This window comes from Lagopus muta, chromosome 4, assembly GCF_023343835.1.
Source record: "Lagopus muta isolate bLagMut1 chromosome 4, bLagMut1 primary, whole genome shotgun sequence".
Lineage (NCBI taxonomy): Eukaryota > Metazoa > Chordata > Aves > Galliformes > Phasianidae > Lagopus > Lagopus muta.
In genome coordinates, this window is record NC_064436.1 from 16,096,978 (window position 1) to 16,110,436 (window position 13,459).

The window sequence follows — 13,459 nt, forward strand, 5'->3', positions numbered from 1 at the left end:
TGTTCTGTCTCTTAAGAAGTTGACATTTACCTGAACAAACTGATGTACCCCCAAATGTGAGAGTAGTTTAGCCATCTTGTCATGAAGTATCAGTGCTTACAGACAGTGCATCCAACTCCTATCCTATGATTAATAAATAAACAATAATGGGTAAATTTTGGTACATTTCTAGTCTTCCATAATAATGCCAAACTACTGCCAACAATCCCTCATGCTAATCATCTTTTTTGGTCAGTTATGCTATTCATACGCACACAGAGGTGCAGACTGAGGAAAGGGCTAAAGCCTCAATCTTGATTTTTCAGCTGACCTTACCTTGAAACCTAGTCAACCTGGAGTTTCACTTATTTTAACTACCCAACTATTTTTGAAGCATTCTGCACCAGTTCATAACCCTGTAGGACAGATTTGAAAGTTTTATCAGATATGAAATCATTACATTTCATGAAATAACATCCAGGACTAGCCTCAAATCCACAATTGCAACAGATTCAGCCTACGTGCCACCTCTGTCTTCAGTGCAGGTTCTCTAAATCAAGGAATTATGCATATCTAGAAGAATAGTCATACAAGTTCCGAGATTTTGCTCTATAGCTGTAGGACTACAAGCATGTCGTTTTTCACACCAGCATCAATTTCAGAAGCAAACCACAGCCAGAGTTCTGTTCTTAGTGTAATCAGCTTCCCCTTAGTTTTGATTGCATCTAATGAATGTTGCTCAAGTTCAAAGATAAATGTTGCACTAATGGCTGTAGGACCTGTTTGACAAATGTTACTACTGCGACCACATTTTTCTTATGAAATTAACCTAGCTGTACCCACCACTTGTCTCTCCTTGCTGAGTGCTCTTCAGCTGTAACTGTGAGACTCATAAAAACACCACCTTCTGTCCATCACCGACTAGCGGGGTTAATCACCAGGCACCATTCTTAATGCCAGACTGACCCAAGCTGGTCATAGTAACTCAAAAACAGATGAGTTTTGGGACCAACCAGTCCATGGAGAGATCTATATGCTCTTCTAGTGGCAAAACGAGTTGAAGAGAAGATACAATGTTGAGAAAGGAAAGTTGTAAGCAAAAAAAACAAAACAAACAAACAAAACCACTCAAACCAACCAAGAAAACAAACAAACAAACAAACAAAAAAACAACTAGCCCAGTCTGGGAGAAAGAGACAGCATTTGAATGAGCAGGAAAAGCTGCATTCCAGGTAACACTCACTCAGAATTTCGTATATGGGAAATCTACAATTAAATCCACAATAAACAATTTCTAACACGCTGACACCAACATGAAAAGAATTTCCTCAGTTCGAGGGCTCACAGGGTTCTGTATTCCCCTCAGATATTCTCTGATATCTTAGCTCAGTAATTATTTTTACCCTTTTAATAGGCATCTCCCTCATTCATCACTGTTAATACCTCATGCAGCATCTTGTATAGACATATTTTCAGGGACTAGGATCAAAAAAAAAAAAACCACAAAGAATCCTTTGTGGAATTGCAAGAGATCTCACTGTAGTGATATTTAAGCCACTACATGATCAGAATTTACATTTTCTTAATTCTACCACTGAAGACATTCAGACTGAAACCTGCCATATTTATTCACGCAAACAAATGCTGCTCATAGAGTCACCTCACTTAATGGAATGGTTCGCCTGTATAGATAAGGACTTGGATTTTGCAAACTGAAACACCTCGAAGGAGGAAATGATGGAGCAGTATTCAATCCAAGGATATTTTTTTAAATCTTACTGAGGTTCGTAATGGTATCATCACCATGCTCCACAACAATGAACAGACGACATACTGGGAAACTATGTCGATAAGGGGCCTTTCTATTCCTCTGCTTGTGAAAGGCAAATACCCTGCTTTTCTGTGCCACAGAAGTGCCTAGCAGTAGCTTTGCAAGCATTGCATTTGTTTGTAGTCCCAGTGTTTCTTCATGAGGCTTACAGGAAATGATTCTTGCACTTTCTAAGTGGTATTAGTTAGAAAGTGACTGACTCAGTGCTGCGTTCAGCACAGTTGCACACACACCAACACCCTCACAGAGCTGCCTGACTGTGCCTCTCTGACACCGCCCTCCCTCCAGGCACACCGGTAACCCCACAGGCAGAGGGCAGTCAGCTTTACTGAGCCAACTCTGCCGCTTATAGAAACCCCAACAGGTCTCACTTCAGAAAACATCTCCGACCCGCAGCTTTTCAGTCCCCTTTGGGCCGCTGCATGCTACCAGACAAGTTGACAACATCCTGCCAGAAGCCTCTGGCCCACGCTGTCAGGCCATGCGCTTTCTAATGAAAACCATCAACCCAGGGTGGAGTGCAATTTGTACAAGTAAAACTCAGATAATTGAAGTTCAAGACCTGCAACATAGTGACCATGCACACGTCAGCCTTGGCATCACGCTGAGCGAGGGCTTTACCTCTTCGTAAGGCAGGAAAGCAGATCTCTCCCTCACCAACACTTGGAGGCACAGCTGAATAAAAGCAGCTACGAAACCAATTCACTGCAGTGGACACTTTCAGTTCTTCGTTTATGCTTTACTCAGTATAACTTCTCCTCCAGTAAACTTCAAATAACTTCAAGGTTACACTGACTGAGAAGGAAAAAGACACTTTTAGGATGGAGGAAAAACTCAGTTGATTTGCAGAGGGAGAAACACCAGAGCTTGACTATTGTTAGCATACTGCAAACTCCCTGCAAGTGATAGGAGGGGGAGAAAAGCTTGAATACAGGCAGATCCAGAGTGATGCATGTAGGAAACTTTAGTTTAAATACTCCTTCCAGGACAGGCAACCAACTCCTGAGAAAAGCCTGGCTTGCCTAGAAATGCAGGGATCACAGACACACAAGTTCCCAGCTTGTGGTCGTGGGAAAGCAAAGTTCGTACTGCTGGGTGAATAGACAGGGGAATACTGCGCCCGATGTCATTCTCTCTGCAGTGACATTAATGGCAGCCTTCCTGGAAGCCACTGTGCCGTGCTGGTGGCTGCACTTTGCAGGCGGCCGCTCTGGGGGCCTGGAGAAGAGCAGCCGCTTTTCCTCTGGAGCCTTTGTATTCCTGGGAGAGACCAAAGGAGTGCGGCCTATTTATCTCATCAGAGACAACACTAAATGGCTATTTAATTACCGTCCTTAAATACTTGCACAGAGACTATCTGAAACTAGAGAGCTATTTAATCTGCCAGACAAAGACATTACGAGATCTCATAGCAAGAAGATGAAGTCAGAAAAGTTCAAACTGGAAATAAGATGCTAACGTTTGACAATGAGATTAACAATCGGAGCCGGTTACCCAGGAATGCTGTAAATTCCCCATCGTTTAAAGTCATTAAATCACAGCTATTCGAAGAGGCTGGTGGGCCAGGCCTCCAGCTCACTGGGGAACACTCTTGTTTTGTACTATACAGGAGGTTAGGCTACGGGATCACCATCAGAACTCTGTTAAGCCTGCTGGCAGCACTGCTGTCTTTTCCTGGGAGAAAAGGAAAGTAGGATGAAGGAAAAGAAGTGTTAACGAAGTCAAGGCCTGCACAGAGAGAACACAAAAGTAGGTTGAGCTGCGGACAGCAGAACTTGGTAAAATTCACCGAGTTTGGCTGCTAACTTCATTAGCAGAAAGAAGAGACCCATTGGGGACTTACGACCAATTTGCTCCAGGCAAACTTTCAGCAAACCTAAACGGCTAGCTAAAAGGGGCTAGCGGCACCGGGCAAGCCTTTAACACACCCCGTTATCCAAATGCAACCCAGCAGGTCGAAAACCCAGCAACTGAGCCCCCGGCTGGCACACTGAGAGCGAAGCTGCGGGAGCCCAGAGCTCACGGTCCACCTGCGCCGCGCTGCCGCCCACCACTCGCTGCGGCCCGGCGGCGGCTCGGAGCGGGCCACGAGGTCGCCGTTTGGCGCTCAGCCCCGCGGGGCGGCTGCAGGTGTAGGGGCCGGGCCGCCCCGACCCGCTGCGAGAACTCGCGGGGTCTTCTCCCGCTGCGCCACCGCGGGCCGTTGCCGTGGCGACCGCAGCGCTGCCGTGGCGATCGCGCCGAGCATCCCTTCGGCCGGGCCGGAGTGCCGCAACCCGGCACGGCGGGTGGGGCGAGGGCACGTCGTTATTATTATTAATTGTTATCACGATCAAAGTTTTCCGCACTCGGGCGCGATGAAAGCGCGGGAGCCAAAGCACCGGTAACAACCAGCAGAAGGTGGGAGCGGGCCCCCAGGGCTGCCCGCAGCCCCGCTTCTCTGCGGAGGAGGACACCCAGCCGGGCAGGGCGAGCAGGCGGCCCTCGCCACGTCCGGCAGCCCCGGGCAGCCGTTCTCGCTCCACGCTCGGGCAAATGTGCCGGGGGTTGGAGGTGCTCCCGCTCCCCCCGTTCCCCCCGCCCCTTACCTCCGCGGCAGCGCCCGGGGAGCCGCGGGCGCGCCGCCGCCGCGGGTAGGGATGACCTTGCGGAGAAATTCATCATCCGGCCAGGAAAACAAGCCCTTCCTCAGGGTGCGCGGCGGTGGGAGGGCGGGCGGAGGGAGGAGGGCTGCGCCGGGCTGCCCTCCCCGCTGCGAAGGTAGGGGGGAGGCAGCCGGAGCGGGCGGAGAGGAGGCAACGGCGGCGGGAGCGGCCTCGGGCACCCGAGCCGGGCGGGCGGCGGCACCTCCCGGCCGCTCGCAGCTGCGGCTGCAGGCCGGCGTCCGGCGCGGGGAGGCGTGGACCCCGGCAGGGCAGCGCTCCCCCCCGCGGCCGCCGGCGGAGAGGGGCAGCCCCGGGCTCCTGCCCTGCCGGTGCCGATAGTGGCGGACGGGCGGCTGCTTCCGCGCGGGCACAACCCGGCTCTTACGGCCACGCAGCCGCCGGCCCGGGACGCGGGGAGCTCCTGCTCTCCGTCGAGGGAACGGAGCTGAGCGAGAGGCCCCGGAGCCGTGGCCGAGACCCCGGGGCGCACCGGGGATCGCACCGCATCGCCTTCCGCTCCGCCCGGCGATCCCGCGAGCAGGCTCACTCCCGTTCCCAGCGCAAAGCTACCGACGGCGAAAGCCGCCGGGTGGCTGCTCCGCAACAGAAGAGCCAGACCTGCACGTAGGAAATCCACCAGTCTCATCCACCTGTGCTTGTCCTGCATGTGTCAGTCGAGAAAGTGTGCCTCCAGACTGCTATCCAGGCACCTAACGAGCAGTTTGCTTACGGGGTTGTACACATTTGCATGTGGGATCGCAGCGTATGCAAATACTGATGGACTCTTGTCACGCTTTCGGCTCGGATTGTTGTTTTTGATAGGCAAATTTAGCTGCCACTGTGAAGCGCTGGCCGGTCTGCCTGCGGCGAGAGAGCAAAAAAACCCAAAAACCCAAAACAACAACAACAAACAAAAACCAGCACCCCCACAAAAATACTAGCAAGAAAAACATTTTGTGTTAGGACTCATATTTGTCTGGAAATCTCTGATCTAATTGCAGTCTATTCCCACCAGCGTGGAATTTTATCTCTATCTGCTGCACTCGCAGGAAACGGTTCTGCAGTGCCAGGAGATTTGAGGGCAGGTTTTCAACCAGAGAGATTCCAACTCTTCCACTTTCCTTTATGGAAATACTGTGGGAGAAGCTATGAGGAGAACTTCTGTTTTTACAATGTTTTGTAACACGAACAAGGAAAAGATCGGGGAGCAAAAAATGACAGCAAACTAAAAGACCCAACAAATCATCTTTTGATATCTAATCACCCTAAGCATTAATAAATCATATTCCCTTTATCCGTATTAGTGGATCCATATGTTCTTCACTGCACAGCAAAACACCCTCAGGCTCAGTTATTGATCCTAAACCTCTTTGACTCGTGGGTTACATGATGGTTGCTGATTTGTGGAGTTCCATAGAGCTCCATTTTAGGGTGAGTTCTTTTTGATGTTTTTAACAAATGTCTTTGACGCAAAACTCAAAGGTATAATAATAACTTTGTGAAAGACATTAAACTGGGAAGAACCGTTGACTCTCTTGAGAGTAGAGAGGCCTTGCAAAGAGATCTTTGACGTATCAGAGGTCTGGGCAGTCACCAGCCACATGAAGTTTAAAAAGTGCCAGATTCTACATCTGGGACGGGTCAGCCCTGAATACACATATGGACTGGGGACAATAAGATGAAGAACAGCCCCAGAGAAAGGGATCTGGGGTTCTGGTTGATTACGAGCTGAATCTGAGGCATTAGTGTGCCCTGGCAGTCTAAAGGGCCAAACGTTCCCTGGGGTGCACCAGGCCCAGCACTGCCAGCTGAGTGACGGAAGGGATTGTCCCACTCTGCTCTGTGCTGGTGTGGCCTCACCTGGAGCACAGGGTGCAGTTTTGGTCACCACAATAATGAGAAGGACATAAAACAATTAGAGTGTCTAAAGGAGGGCTAAGAAGTTGGGGAAAAGACTAGAGGGCAAGATGTATAAGAATTAACCAAGGTCTCTTGGCTTGTTCAGTTCAGATAAAAGGAGGCTGAGGGGAGGCCTCATGGCAGCCTTCAGCTCCTCATAGGGAACGGAGGGGAAGCACTGAGCTCTGCTCTGTGGTAACAGCAACTGGACCCAAGGGAGTAGCATGGAGCAGCATCAAGGGAGAGTCAGGTTGTGTGTTAGGAAAAGGTTCTAAACCAGAGGGTAATTGGGCACTGAAACAGGATGCCCCAGGCAGTGGTGAGGGCCCCAAGCTGCTAGGGTTCAAGAAGTGTTTGGACAAAGGTTTGAATTTTGGGTGGTCCTGTGTGGACCGAGGAGTTGGACTTGATAATCCTTGTGGATGCCTCCCAACTTGGGATATTCTATGTTTCTGTGATTTTTCTGTTTCCTACTATGGAGTGTGCAACTTATTTCCCAACACTGGCCACTGAGGTCAGCACATATTTATGTAATATCCGTGCCTGAATGTGGCTTTCTGTCTTTAACCATGGAAAATTTAAGCGAGATCTTCAATAACTGCCATCAACAGCTGCTTCTTCACATATGCCAAAATCAAAAATAGCAGTAGTTTTAAGAGCCTGAACATCCAAACACAGAGAACCTCAATGCAGGGGGAGAGTGGGAAGAGCATCAAACTTCATCAGGAAAAGCAAAGATGTACAGTACTGGCACAGCCAAGGGTTCCTAGGAATCTGACTCTACTTTGTTCTTGTTACAATCTTGCTCCTTTTTTGGTGCTTCAGAGGACTGTTACAGAGCTTATTCCTTACCCTTGTCATCTCTGAGTCTGGAATCAGATCAGCCTGACAAACTCTTCTCATTATTCTCTTAAATGACATAATTTTTACAAAAACATTTCCAGACTTCCTAGAATTAATCCTGTTGCCATTAATATTACTATAGAAAAGTTTCCTCTTTTTTGTTAAAGAAGAAGGCTGGATGATACAGTTTCCTTTATTGGCCATTGGACTTTCAGGAGGAGGTAGCTGTAGACACTTACAGGCCTTGCTGCTACAAAGATATCCTCAGACATCAAGAAAGCAGTTATTGTGGCTTTCCTAAACTTTTCTAAGCAAAAAAAATTGCTTATCCAAATTCCTAATACAGACCTTTCTGTTGATCATACCCTCTCCTTAGCCCGATATACTAAAATCACAGTCTTAGCGCTCAATTAGTCAATTAATTATCTAAGCTAGCCAGTCTTTTTGCTTTATCTGATGCAGCTTTAACCCCACTGCCATCTTTTCCTTTCAGCATCTTTCTCCCAATTCACTGAAAGAATATTAGTGCTGTTACCTTCTACAGCAACTTCTCCCACCTAGGGAGAAATATACACCATGGAGAGGTGAGAGTCAAGCCAGTTAGCCCTTATTTGGCTCTGCCACTGTTTGCAAAGAGAGAAATTTCATCTGTCTTAATATTTATAGCTAATACCTCCCTCTTTTTTGGAAATAAACTTTGGGATTAATTGAAATCGAAACATGATTGGATTTTATCTGAACTCCGCAGGAAAACATTTGGGCACTGTTCTTGAAGCACGTGACAACGAAGTGCAAATCACGATAGTTGTCTTATTTTGGCTTCAGAATTGCAGGCAGGTCCTCCAAGTGTTTGACACAGAAAATCTTCCCAGTTTTTCCAGCTGAACCTGCATGACTCAGTGACTTTCAAGGCTGAATAGTCAACTGCCTCTCTTACATGCCTTTGAAAATCTTCAGGAGTAGTCTGCCTGGTTTTACCAAAGGGAAACCATGCTTGACCAACTTGAAGAACTTCTTGGATGAAAAAACTGGCCTGGTAGATGAAGTGAGAGCAGTGGATGTGCCCTTCCTTTAACTCAATGTGGCTTTGAGGCATTTGACACTGACTCCCCTAAGATTCTCATAGAGAAACTGATAAAGCATAGGCTAGGTGAGTAGGCACTGAGAAAAACTGGAAGTTTTTTGAACAGCCAGGTTCAGAGAGTACTGATCAGTGCCAAAAGACTAGTTGGAGACCAGTAGCAAGTCGTGTACCCCAGGGGTTGATTCTGGGTCCAGTCCTGTTCATGATCTGGATAAAGGGCAGAGTGTACCCTCTTCAAGTTTGCTGATGACAAAATTTGGAGGAATGACTGATACACCAGATTGCCTTGCTGCCATCTGGGGGGACCTGGACAGGCTGGAGAAATGGGCTGACAGAAACCTCATGAAGTTCAGCAAGGGAAAGCGTAAAGTCCTGCACCGAGGGAGGAATATCTCCATGCGTCGGTATATACTGGGACTATTCAATCAACAGAAAAGCACCTCAACCACTCTTTGATTCATTTCATATGACAGGAAGCTTTTGGTCAATGTGTTGTGTTACTAGTATTTTCACCCTTTGTGTCTGTGCAGTACATTTAGGTATGATTAATTCCACATTCTCCTATTCCTGTTTCACAAATATTCTATATTTTCATTACTGTGATTCTAAATGTGAAACAGGCCATGCAAAAAAAATAACCCTCTGCCTTCTCAACAAATTAAAACTACCGTTTGATGAGTCAGTAATTTATACTGTTTACCTCTTTTTATGTCAACAAAACTGAGATCTGGAACAACACATAATCATAACGATTATAGACATAATGAGCTGATTTATTACGTACTTACCACATGGTATTCTGGTGCGTATTCAACAGTAATGATGGCAAATAATATAACTAAAAAACGTATCTGCTCAGATAACCGTGGCTTACTGTGAGCAATAAATTAAGCTAATGTGGTACCAGATACATGGGAACTCTGGATTCAGGGCCTTGTCTCCAGTTACGTTAACTGTGTATACCAAATGTCTCTGATATTTTCGGAAGTTCAGGAAATAAGAAAATCACCCAGAGCACCTTCTAGGAGGTGGTTGTAAGGGCTGCAAGACAAACGTAAATTGAAATTAAATAATCTCAACAATGCATTTCTATGAAGCAGGGCTGCTATATATTGCTTGTAGACTTGTACAGATTTTAGGTACTTGTTACTTCTAATTGCCAGTCTAGTTCTGCCTACTTCCCTGGGTGTCATCAGCTGTCTGTGGAAAAACATTACTCCGAGAGAAACATCCTTTGATGATGTTACTGCAGCTACTTTTGTGCTCTCCCATTTTGTCAGGCAAGATGGAAGCTTCTCACGGAATCAGATGTAGAATGGCTTAGGTTGGAAAGGACCTCGATCCCCACCCAATTCCAACCCCCTGTCAGGGACAGGCTGCCCCCCACCAGCTCAGGCTGCCCAGGGCCCCATCCAGCCTGGCCTTGAGCACCTCCAGGGATGAGGCATCCACAGCTTCTCTGGGCAGCTGTACCAGGGCCTCACTGTCTTCACAGTAAAAAGTCTCCTCCTAATATCTAACTTCATGTTACCAAAAGAATTCTTTCCTGGGCTGCTACCAAGACAGTTTATAACTCATGGTAGCCTTCCCTACAACTTGGATTTTTATGCTGATTCATATTACAGGAGAGATAAAAAGCAGACGTAATTGATGCTGCAAGGTTAGCAGATAAAAGATATATAGGTGTAAACATGGAGAGTAAGTACTGTGAACAGTAAGGAGTGGAGATGAAAAAAAGCAGACGAGAAGCAGAATATCCAGATTAAATGTAAAAAATATTATAAAAACAACAACTGCTGACATAAACTGTATATCAGTTTAGAACCAGCTGCCTGAAAAGATAAAAAAAATCATGAATTAAATCACCTATCAGTTTTGTCTCTAAATTCCTCAATGCTGCCCTGAAACAGAAAGCTTTGCATTCATTCAAGATAATGTATAAAATGAAACAGTAAATGTTCCTGTTTCCAGTATTTAGTAATTCTCACCAGAATCCTACAGATGTGTGCTACCAAGTGTCTGTGATGTATTTGTGTATTGTGAAGTGATGTTCTTGGTATCATTGAATTTGTCTGTGCGCAAATTATTCTTGAATTGTTAAAGAAAAATTGATTTACTTTCTCCTGACCATCCCTTAATGTTGTTGTATCTAAAATAAAGACATGCAATCTTTCCAGGTTTTTTTTTTGGCTTTTTCATGCCTCTATTGTATCTTATACTCAGCGATGGGTCTAACAACATCACTGACACCAGACACTGGTAATAACTTCTATTAGTCTAAATAAATAGGAAATAAATATTTTGGGAAAAAAAAATAAAATTACTTGTAGCTCAAACTTAGCTCAGAGTAGCTCTGTATGGAAGCTAAGCTTGATCTTTCAAAAGCCTTGTTTTGCTTGTTTGCTTTTTCTCACCACAGAAGTAACTATCTCCATTTGATCAAGCCAACTCATTTTACATTTCCTCAATCTGCAGTAGCTCAGGCCTTTTCATCTCTGTCTCAGGACTATTTTTTGCTAAAACATTCATGCATGCTGTAAGGAACTCAGTCTGTTCACACACCCTCATCCTCACGTGCAACCAAGCCTCTTTCCCCAAGTGACCTCAGTGCACCTTCACCATGGGCTCCACCACAGCAGTATTCAACCATAAAGCTTACATTGGCTTAGTTTCACTTGAATGCACAAGGTTTTCCTGTGAGTTTCTCCCACAGAACTGTTTGTCCTCATAACTCTTTCTGCTAGGGTGATTTTCCACTGTTCTTTTGTTGTTTGCTCCTTCTAAGTTTTTCCTTGCTACAGGCAGCATCCAAACTCTGTCACTAACATCGAAGAGTCAGACATGACCTGTTCAAGCTAGGACTGAACCAATTGCTCTGAGATATGTGCAGGATCCTTTCTGTACAATCCCAGCTTTTTATGGCAGGCAGATGTACGGAATGCATTTTGAGATGGATTTTCATCACCATTCTGTGTGCAAGTCCCCAGCTAAAAGCATATCCATTTTGGTTGTTTGAATTGTATTAGGAGTATCAACATACCCCTTCTTTAAACGTGTGGAATTTGTAGCAGTTGTTTGTTTGTTGTCCTTTGGAATACCCTTCAGAATGTGAGATAGGCAAGGTCTGGTGAATCGAGGGTAGCCTTGCAAGAAATATCTCCCGGTTGCAGAGCAAGAAATCATTTTCCCTGTTTTTAAGGAAATGCATAAGTACTAGAAATTGTCTTTCTGTTCAATTCAACTGGCATTACCTTCTCTAAAGTATCTGCAAAACCCCCTTTTTGCTCTGACCCCACTATTAAACATACAAACAGGCTTCATCCTTGTAAGTCTCCACTGAATCACATTTCCCCAAGCTCTTACTGGGAATGATCTCAGGTCTCATGTGATAGTATTTTTCACCCTCCCATCATTTCTGTAATTGTGCTAAATGTTTCCAAGCCAGCTGCTACTTTTTCTCCTCTGTGATAGCATCCTGATGGAGAGACTACAGAACGTGAAGCCTGGGGCTGATTCCTGCTCATTAACACATTCAGCTGGTGTAAGATCCTGGACATGGCCACGGAATGCAAAGCCAAAGCTAAAAAAGATAAGGCAAATCAGTCTTCTTTCCTCCACTACTTCCATATCAGTGAAGTAAAGTTCTCAGTCATCATGGTCAGTGCTTTCTGAGGGTATACACAAACAAACTCAAAGATATAACCTGGGCTGAGGTTTTGCATGGCTAACTCTTAATGCTGCATGACTGCTGTCTTCAAAGGAGCTGGACCCTCTCTGTTTCTTAAGTGCTCAGTCCCCAGGCATAACTATGTTGGATTTAAATGAGAGATTTGTGTACTTTTTTTCTGAGCTAGGCTCTTGAACAAAATGAGGCCAATTGGTAACACGGCAAGAAGAAATCATTATTGGTAAACTGAAATCAATGGATCTCTGGCAATTTACAATGGATAGGAGTCTGCCTTCAGGACCAGATAAAGCCTTAAAGCTGATCTAAAGGGTCCAGTACAACACAGAAATCTTCAGCAGTCATAAAGTTGTCAAAACAAAGTTAAATGGACATTCTGGGGACGTAGAACTAAGGCAGCATTGCCAGATAGAGCAGATGCTGCAAAAAGCCCTGAGATACAAAGCAAATGACTGCAACATCAAGTAGTCATGGAACTACATCTCCTTTTGCTAATTATTGAGAGTTGCAAAGACCCTGAGAATTAAGTAATGACATGAGACAGCCTTAAGTTCAGCCACAAAGAAAAGGTTTCTGAGTGTTCAAAAATGACTAGAAATTTAACTCTCTCTTGGTGCTGCCTCTGGAATACATGGAAAAGGAATATTTCTTATTTCCAGTAGAACAGTGTACTTTTATGTCACTGGAATAAAAAACATCTTGAATTTATAGGCATCTTTTTATATCAGCTCTTTGTCCACATATAAATCATTTTTACTTGTTATGGAAGAATAAAAGCATAAATATGGCTTGACATTCTTATCACCTATTTAGCTCTCAATCAAAAGATTTACTGCATTGCTCTCTGGGAAACTTTTGGTAGTTAAAGGACTACAGAAATAGAGAAAGTCAGCTTACTTTCTGTACGTACATGAGAGATGTAAGTCATCATAGCCATCTCCACAGAGCTATAGTATATGAACTGCCAGATTACAAAGGGTGGATAAGACACTGCTCCTGCTCACTTTACATTGACATATCTACCTACAACTCATATTCTCCACATAAAATTATCATGTTTGAGAGGCTCATGGCCATTTAAATTTACTTGAGAATGGTTTACTGTTCAAAACAGTGGGAGTTTTTAAGGCAATGAATTATTTTCTGAAAGATCATCAACCTGATTAAAAAATGTATATAGGTAAATATATGATTTATTTACTAATATATTTATAATTGGTAAATTTGGTAAATTGATTTATATTTGGTATTTGTAGCTGTGTATTTGCTCAGCTTCCTTTTAATTCTCATGTATTCACAGAAGGACCCCATTCCCAGGAGACACCAATACCCTGTTCTACGAGGCACCAGAGCTGTTTTTTCCACTGGGATGGCTCCAATTTTATTGGAGCATGCAGTTACTTCACATTATTCTTGCTCTTCTTTAAAAACGGTCACATTGCTCTTTGGGAAAGCACTTTGTGAACTCTCTTCAGCACAGGAAATTTGGTTGA

At 44.9% G+C, this 13,459-nt stretch overlaps 1 protein-coding gene across 3 annotated transcripts in view; it reads right to left on the minus strand.

The window, feature by feature from the left end:
- The window catches only part of GPRIN3 (GPRIN family member 3), a 66,880-nt gene that overhangs the window by 30,451 nt on the left and 22,970 nt on the right, over nt 1-13,459 (minus strand). Inside the window, exon 1 of one of the 3 annotated variants that reach the window (XM_048941537.1) lies at nt 5,074-5,612. The exons of 1 other annotated variant lie outside the window; for it this stretch is intronic. The gene's annotated coding sequence lies outside the window, so the exon portion shown is untranslated. Of the gene's footprint in view, nt 1-4,398; nt 4,581-5,073; nt 5,613-13,459 lie in introns of those variants that run through there. One more of the 3 variants, XM_048941532.1, reaches the window with a different exon arrangement.